At 47.8% G+C, this 9146-nt stretch overlaps 1 protein-coding gene across 5 annotated transcripts in view; it reads right to left on the bottom strand.

Annotated features, from left to right (window-relative positions):
• Window positions 1-7884, bottom strand: part of MBNL2 (muscleblind like splicing regulator 2) — a 110149-nt gene extending 102265 nt beyond the window's left edge. For 4 of the 5 annotated variants that reach the window (XM_065644880.1, XM_065647358.1, XM_065648154.1 and 1 more), the window contains exon 1: window positions 7709-7797. The gene's annotated coding sequence lies outside the window, so the exon portion shown is untranslated. Of the gene's footprint in view, window positions 1-7708 lie in introns of all 5 variants that reach the window. The other variant, XM_065648990.1, reaches the window with a different exon arrangement.
• Window positions 7885-9146: the final 1262 nt, after the last annotated feature.

A 9146-nucleotide genomic window follows, 5' to 3' on the forward strand; every position in this document is an offset into this window, starting at 1 on the left:
CCTTTACTGCCGTATGGCACAACTAAGTAGAGTTTGGCCCTATCATCTTCATAACCATCCTGTAGTAGCTGTAAATAGCTGTAAACAGCTAGTGGATTGCCCTTTAGACTCTTTTTCATCCAACTGAAGAAGCCCAGCTACCTCAACCTAGACCCCTATTCGTAATAGTAGCTTTCATTGGATCTAGACACAGCAACGTGACTTCATCTGAGCTGGAAGTTCTGCCCTTGACAAACGCAGTGACCATGGGCTCAGTTCCCAATGGATGAACTGAAGAGACTTTGGTCTCTATCTTTTCCCTTTACTGTTGGCAGCATATACAAGGGAATATCACACTGATGTTTTTGCATTAGCTTCTTTTGGTTCTTCTTTTAACTGCTGACAGAAGGGTAAACACTTCAGATCCTGCACAGAAAGGTCCACAGAATTTTGGACCTTATTATTTCAGTCCTCTCAGAAATTTTGCATATTGAATGCACTTCCATTTTATGGAGATATCTACAAGCAAGCCACCTAACAAAAAAGTGAAGCTACCAGTGCTTACTTTCTAGAAGACTTCTTTATAGGTCCTTCGAAACACAAAATTTGATGCAGTTGCTTCCAATTATGGCCATCTTCAAAGATCTCTTCTTGAGACAACGTAACTTCTAGTGTATTGGCAGCTCAAAAAAAACCCCTAACCTTTACAGATATCACATTCATTCTGCTCCTTTTTTTCAATCTACTATGTGGAAAGCAACAAGAAACTATGACCCCACTGACAAAATCCTGCTGAAGTAAGCAAAGTGGAACTACAGCAGTTTCAGTCATTCCTCCTGTTTAGAAAACTCATCATCTCAATCCTAAAAGCCTTCTGCATAGTTCTACACAAACCCACATCTCCCCCTTTCCAGTTTGCTTCCAGCAGCAGACTCCACCAAGGACCAGCTCTAGCAGGCTTGGCACTACTAGCACCACAAAAGAAAAAGTGCTTCAATCATCTTTGAAATGTGTAAAGAAGAATGAGGTAAGCTTTCTAGAAACCAAGAACAATGCTGTGATAATCCTCCTGTCAGCCCCAGGGCCATCACCACAATTCAGATGACCAAACCTCTCTGCTGCTTCATGGAGGAGAACTGAGCTCCACCCAGCTCTGGCCTCCTGTTATTGCCACACTGTTAAGAGGTCTCTTTATAGCTCAGAAAGCACATGGATTTTGCTTCCTCCTTCCCCTAATTCACACAACAGTGAGGACAGGTTATTTCCATGATGGACTGAAGCCACCGACAGCAACTCCTTCTGCTGGAATGTGCCCTAATCTTACCAATACAGCTATTACACCTTCACCTTTCCTGTCCACACTCACCACTGCTCCCACAGCATGCATATCTAGGTCTAACCATTCCCAGGATTCAACAGCTTGAACCTCCAAAAAGAATCACAGGGTGTCCACGCCTCTCCCGTGGCACCCAGCAACCCGAATGGCACAGCCCACTTCATCCCTGGAGGGATTTAAAAGGCACACAGGTGAGGTTCTTAGGGACATGGTTTAGCGCTAGAGTTAGGTTATGGTTGGACTCAATGATCTTGAGGGTCTCTTCCAACCAGAATTATTCTGTGATCTGCCATGGTATAAACTGGAATGAATTAGGAAAAGAACCAGGGAAATCAGATACCTTCTAAAATCTGCAAGTAGCAGGAAAAATGCATTCCACCACAAACAGGAAGCAAAGAGCATAAAGCATTATGAAATTAAGTGAATGAATTGAGTAACATAAGACCTACCTCTAACTGCCAACAGGCAATGCACAGTCCCAAGAGTGAAATACTTGATACGCATTGCATCACCCAAAGCTGTCTAAATGAGACCTAAATCCCATGTCTTTTTTTGCCCCTCCTGATACCAAGTCAAAGACTCAGGCACAAGCAGATGGCAGGAAGCACTTCGTTCACCTGTTCTGCAAACATGAAATCTAAGGTGCCTTTAGTAAGGCATCTTCACTACATTTCATCAATCTGAAAAGCTAAAGCTAACATTTATTCACTTAAAGACTACAATAAACAAATGGCTTTTAGCACTAACATCTTTTAAGAGAAGGTAGCAAAATGCTCCAGAATTTGGGGAATTTCAACAGATATATTGACAAGGCTGAACATGTTTAAGTCCCCAAAATCCATTTTTAATGTTCTGTATGAAAAGCCAGTTTCTTCGTAGTCCCCTTGGCACCTTCATAGGTTACTTCTGGTCTAACCTGTGGAGTTCACTGTATTTTGGGCCTGACTCTGGGCAGAGAAGCTGAAGAGTAAGGATATCACAACACTGCTGCTGTTATGGAAAGAGCATCACCTCATTCAAGCAAGTGAAAGAATATACACTTTCCCAGCAACTAGAGGAAGCTTTAGGAGAGCAAAGACCAAGAAACTCCAAAATCTTCTCCAGCTCACAAATAGCCAGCAAGGCAAGGGCCTGAGGTCTCAGAGACCCCTGACTGGTACCACCAGCAGTGATAAAAAAAATAGAGTCAGCCCCTAATAACCACTGCTCCAGTAGCAAACCCCAAAATCACCTTGGTGTTCTCACATCTCACCATATACACACACAGAACAGAAATTCCAGATTTCAGGACGGCAAATGAAGGGCAAAATAATTAATTCTACCAGAGCCTATGCTAAGGCCTTCAATGCTCAGAGCCTATGACGTCCATATAGACAGAGGGCACTGCAAGGAAATGCTCTACTTCGTGAAAACCTTGTGCACACTTGGAAAGCCCTCTTAGGTAACAAGAACACATTTCACCCATATCCACCAACAGCCAGCTTGTAAAACGCAACTTGAGTACATTTAGACATCCTTAAAACCCTTTTTTTTTCCTCTGAGACCTGTGAATTCAACCTGTACTCCTTCCAGTCTTAAATCATTAACAAAATACTCGAAAGTTTCCTTCCTCCTTGAAAATGTAACAGTCCTACCACTGCTGAAGAAACTTGCCCAGGATATATTGTCCCAAGCAACCACCGACTAATGCTCAATCTCCTGCTCCCAGTAAAGGTCAACAACAAAGCCAACTACCAGCTTGCTTAAATGGTCCTAACGCTATAGACCAGTGACACCAAACAAAAGAGAGGACATGGATCTTCCCATAATTCAAATGACTTCTTGTCAGAGGAGATGTGGGTTCAACCTCCCAGACCTCCTCTTTCGTACCATTAGGCATGGAATATTTGTCTATCTCCAGGGGGTTGGGGACATCTCACAAAGGCCCACAAAAATATTACAAATGGCCTTGGGCCTTCCTGGATAAACTAAGAGCAACAAGGAAAGAAGCAGCAGTGGGAAGCTGCTCCCACATCACTCGATCCTTCCCCTGTAGAGACCTACACAGCTCAATTCCCTCTACACTACTCTCTAACATCAGCATCAAACCAGCGGGCGAACCAGCCAGAAACAGTCTCAAATTCTTTCAGTGTGGAAACACAACAGACCTATTTATCCTTCAGCCTAAAACAGCTGCAGAGCCATGAAAACAAGGAGGTGTAGCTGAATTTAAACCTAAAGCCAGAATTCGGTGGTGAGTAGAAGAAAACACTGTCAAGAGTTTGCCGCCACAGACAGACCCTGGTCGTGTTGCTTTAAGACACATGATCTCAACTGGTCATAGGTCACAAGTATTTCTGGACTTTACACTGACATGATACTTTCATACTGAAACATTACTCAACGCCGGGGTTGCTGTCTCAGCTCCATCTAGGCAAAGAGTGACCCGCGTCTCCAGCACGCCGCAGGCAGGTCGTGAAGCCTTCCAGCCTAGGAAATCTGATTGCTCCAGAACATGCTACGTCTTTCCCTAGAAGTGGCTGTGTACCATCGCCCTCCACCATCTCCCAGGTTGCATCCTCACAGGGCTCCAACACCCACCTGCAATCGTATGGCTTCTCTGTGCTCCCAGCCCTGGGCAGCAAAAGTGCCACCTCGGGCCCCGCAGGGGAACAGTCCCTGACAATCGTCATCAGTCACCCAAAATGTCTGCGTGCACCTGAACGTCAGTATAAACCGCTGAGTTATTCGACACAACAAATCTCCTTCTCCTTCATGCCTACAGGGGTTTGAGCCATACCGACTACATTTTTATTCCAAATTTAGTTGTGTGTTGTGATACTGCGTTTCTCTGAAGCTGTAAGTGAATCGATTCTGTAAAACCCAGTTACCACCAATAATCCAACCGCAATGATCAAGACAGCAAAAACTCAGGGAGAATATCACCAGTAGAAAAAAAAAAATTTATATATATATATATATATATATTTTTTTTTTTTTTTTTTAAGGTTTATTCACCAGAAATGAGTGAATCGAAACTGAAAAGCATTTTGATCAACACTTTTCCTGACTTTCACTTCAATGACATTTTAATGAACACTTTCTAACTAAGTCTTCTTATGTAAAGTTGCAAATGAACGCGGGAGAATATTGAAGAAAGGTAATGGGGGAAAAAAAAAAGAAAATTCCATCAGGCATTTTATTTATTTTATCTGAAAAAAATGAATAATAATTCATCTGTGGAAAAGTGATCCAGTAAAGTTTAAATTGGTAAAAGATATCTGGAAAGGAGTAATAAGCAGACAGTCTGAATCATGATAGAGCGACATGAAGAAAGATACAGTGAGATCTGTAAGCCAATTACGTTAGTTTGTAATTCTGCAAAGATGAAGGTAGCATGTTCGCATCTGTCCCGAGTACTTCAGTCCCAGACAGCTAACAATAAAATGCCAGAAAAAAATTCAGAGAAGTGCAGTAAATGCAATTGTAGGACTGGCTGGAGCCATCTGAAGTGAGATTTCGACCCTGATAACTGACAGTGTGAAAATACCTTCTTCGATATGTCCAATATGGTTCATGGTTCTCTACTTCTGTTTTTACTGGCAGGTGGGACCAAATTCTGAAACCTTCCAGTAGAACTGCAGTAAGACCTATGAGGGCCTATTAAAAGTGGGGAAAAAATGGCAACATAAACAAGCAAGCTGTTCATTCACCTAGCGTGGTATGAGTTCCAGTGAGAACATGCCAAACCTAAATAAATTAGGCTGTATAATTTTACTCAGCAGCGTAAGGACTAAATAATAATACAGTGTTGCTGAGATTCCAAGAGCTACCCAGAGGATGCAAAACCATCTAACACCATCAGGCAGCAATGGGAATAGCAATGTAATACGCTTTTTCTTCTTCCTGCCATAAATTTTTAACAGAACTTTTTCCAATGCCTTGTAGCTGAGCTTTTAACCCAAGAAAAGCCAAGACTAAGAAGGTTCCCAAAATGGCAGTCACATGCCACTGGTGGCAGGATTCACGTACCACTTGTGCTACAGTAGGTATACCACAGTTTAAGAATCTCTAGGTTAGTAGAAAAAGTAGTCTATTTAGTACCACATACTACAATTCTAGAGGCTCTGTAACCAGCGGGGAAACTTACAGAGCAGCTGTAATAGAACAGATGAAAATTTCCCCCACCAAGTGTCAGCTGCAAGTAGACTTTATTTTTAATCTTCTTATAGCAACTCTTATTCTATAAAAGCCAAATTTAAGAAAATGATGCTTAAATGAAGATTTCAGCATCACAATCCCAAACACACCAGTGCCAAAGATTTGAGATTTTTGCAGCTCTGCCCACGTCTAAAAACAGGCCACTTCTTCAGAGAGCGGGCATAAATGATAAAGGAGGTAAGTTTCAGAGGGAAAGCGTGTTGAGGTGACACCTCATGTCACTCACCCATCTATTCACACAATGCAGAAGTACCACTCCTGTGGTGACAGGGATACCACAACAAAACAGCCCATCTCTTCGGCTACAGAAAAACATCACTGTATCGCCACCATCCTGCAAGTTACCTTGGACAGACAGACCGACCCTTACGCTAATGCAAATCACCGCTGTAGCCCACTGCTCTTCACTCGCAAGTTGATGAGCCACAGTATGTGCCAGCAACTACGGCAAGTGCCAAAGACTAACGTGCCCCAACTCGGAGCTCCAGCCTGGGTCAGAAGTTTTGTTGCTAAGATCTGCAATGAGCAATTATCAGTTGGCACCCCCCAACCACCTTATCACAGATGAGAAAAACCGCAGGGCTCTACCTGGGGTTCATACGCCCTCTAAGAGCGTACAAAGTTGACACTACAGAAAAGGGCCTTGTCCACAGCAGGAAGAATTACATGCCTTCCAGCAGCAGTATCAGCTGTACTGGATGCATGCAAATAGCATTAATGACAAATACAAGTTACAAATTGGCATCACTGATGCTGAAGCAAACATTTTTTTTTTAAAACATACTCAAAAACCGTATGAAAGAAGCTTTCCACTAGTTCTTGATAGTAACTTTAGAGCATTTCCCAGAAGAGTTTGAATATGTATTTGGCCCTCAAGCCTACCAGAGGTACCTTTTTCATTTGTGCAGTGTGGCACACGCATGAAGGGAAAAGGGAAGACAGATGGCTAAATCTGTGCATGTTTACCAAGGTATGAATACCACGTTAAAATCATAAGCACTGGGCCAAGTCACATGCTTAAAATTAATTACACTTCCGCTACTACCTACAAGTCCACACTGCTTTAAAAATCTACAAGTCTGAACAAGATACGTCAGTGTGACACGATCGCTTAAGTATATTAATCCCACATGGATATCCTCTGCAGCTGCATTAAAGGCACACAAGTTGCTCCATGCTACTGTTCAAACACATACTCAGCAACATTACTGCTGTGCGTGTTCCCCTACCAGCAGAAATGCAAACGTGCCTAAAAGAAACAGAAAACAAAACATCTGGGAACAGAAGCCTATAGGCAATGTTCTCATAGCTCAAAAAAATATGGGTATATATTCCATGTAAACATAGATAAATACACGTGTATGTACGTAAAATGAATAAATATATAGGGCTTCCGCATAAAACTAGTAGTAAGAAAAACAAACAGTTTCTGACAGGTTTTTCCCCCCCGTCATGCTCACCTTCACGGGTGGCAATTCCCCCAACCCCCCGCCAAAACCTGCCCAGCGTTCCCCTCTGCCCGCAGCGCTGCAGCGGGGGGGACGGAGGGGGCGACCCGGAGGCAGGCGCTGGCGCGGCCGCGGCCCCACGGAGCCCCTTTCCTCTCCCTTCCGCAAGTCACAGAAACTTAACGCCCCGCTGGCCGCTGCTCCCCGCCAGCGCGCCGGGCCGAATGCTGAGTTAACAAAACCATAAATCACCGCTGAACCAGATGCAACGGGCAGGCAGCAGCGCCCGCCGCCCCGCCGGCTCCCCCGGAGAAGTGAGGGGGAAACAAACGACGTGGGGGGAGGCACCCCAAGCAAGTGCCGGACTCGGGGCGCCTTCCCGCGCCCTCGGCGGGGCGGCAGCAGCAGCAGAGGCCGAGGCGGGCTCGGGGGCGGCCGCCGCTCGCCCAGGTGCGGCGGGACGGGCAGGGGCTCGGGCAGGGGCTCGGCCGGGGACGCTCCGGCGGCCGCTCCCCGCGCAGGGAGGCGCCGCGGGCCGCCGCCGCCGCCAGGCTCCCCCGGGGCCGCCGGCGCCGCCGCCGCGACTCCTCCCCGGGGCGGCGGCGAAACGAAACTCCCGCCGCCGCGCACCCGCGACGTCCCCGCACGGCCCGGCCCCGCAGCGCGGGGGGACACGGAGAAGCCGCGGGACTCGCTGTCCCTCCGCCGTGTCCCCGCAGCCGCGGGGCGGGGGCGGCTGCCTTACCTCGGAGCGGGGCGCGGAGGGGCGGCGGAGCTTGCGGGCGCGGCGCGGGGGGACACCCGCTTCTCCCACCCGGGCGGAGGCGGCTCCGCGCAGCGGCTTGTCACCTCTCCCGCCGCGACCGCGACAGCGGCGGCTCCTCGCGTAGGGGCGGCCGGGCCCCTCCCTGCCGGGGCCGAGCGCCGCGCCGCCCCGCCCCGCCGCACCGCCCCGGGGCCGGGCCGGGCCCGCCCGCCGCAGCCCGCACCGTGTCCTCCCCCCCGCCGTCCCGCGGCGGCCAGCGCTGGGGCCCGGGCGACGCCGAGGCTGCGGGCCGGCCCCGCGGTGTTTTGCCGAGAGCGCGGCCCGCCCTGAGGACGAACCCCAGCGTTTCCTCCGCGAAACAACGGGGGCGGGGAGGGATGCTGCGGAGGGGGCGAAATCCTGGGTTTGAGACGTGTTGTTGCGCTTCGTTTTTATTTCTGGAGCCATGGATTGTCACCATTACTGCAGGCGATTTTCTGGAGGAAACAAACGCATGGTTTGGCTCCCAGAGCTCATTCTTCCCAGATTTTGACCCGAATTCATGAACAGTTTCTGTTGCCCAGAAGTGACGTTCACAGGCAAACAAGCAGCAGGCAGCGCGGCCCTGCAGTGCCCCTTGCCCCCGTGCTCCTGCAAGCCGCTCTCCCTGGAGCAAGAGCTGGCACCTTTCCCTAAAAAACACGGAATATCCTCAGCCAGAGGGAAGCGGGGAGCTGCAGCGGTTCCCGGTTTGCCTCCAGCACATCCCGCTCTGCTTGTGCTCTGCCGGGTGAAACGAATGGTGCGGTTCAGCAGAGCGGTGAGGGCACTCCTGGCTCTGTCCGGGCATCCCCTTGACCCTCACCGTCTCAGCTACCCCCTGCTCTGTGGGCTGGAAGGGCTGAAGCCTCACCTGACAAACCTCAGAATTTGTTTCCAGGCAGTTTAAGTCCCTGAGCAGCCTCTCCAGAAAGTCAGGCAACAAGGAGATGGTCAGGCATGGCCAGGAGCGAGGCCACCCCAAGTGGATCTGAACTGCTGCAGCATCACATTGAGGGGGGGAGGGGGGAGGAGCATCGGGAAGCATCTGCACTTCAATTTCAACTAAATTCTGTCCTTGAGGTCTTTTGCAAGAATCAGTAACTGAACTTTCAGATTTCTGCTACTACAAAATGTATTAGTTTTGAGAAAGTGAACCTTTCAACTTAGACACCTACTTTGGTGACTAGAGGCTGAAAAAGAGACACAAAGAAAATACTTTTTTCTCTTTTCTCCTTATTCTTTTTCTTTTCTATTTTCTTCCTTTCCTTTCCTTTCCTTTCCTTTCCTTTCCTTTCCTTTCCTTTCCTTTCCTTTCCTTTCCTTTCCTTTCCTTTCCTTTCCTTTCTTTTCCTTTTTAAAGAAATGAGCAGAGTGATGAATTAATATTTTAAGGCTA

Source organism: Caloenas nicobarica, chromosome 1, assembly GCF_036013445.1.
Source record: "Caloenas nicobarica isolate bCalNic1 chromosome 1, bCalNic1.hap1, whole genome shotgun sequence".
NCBI classification, from domain to species: domain Eukaryota; kingdom Metazoa; phylum Chordata; class Aves; order Columbiformes; family Columbidae; genus Caloenas; species Caloenas nicobarica.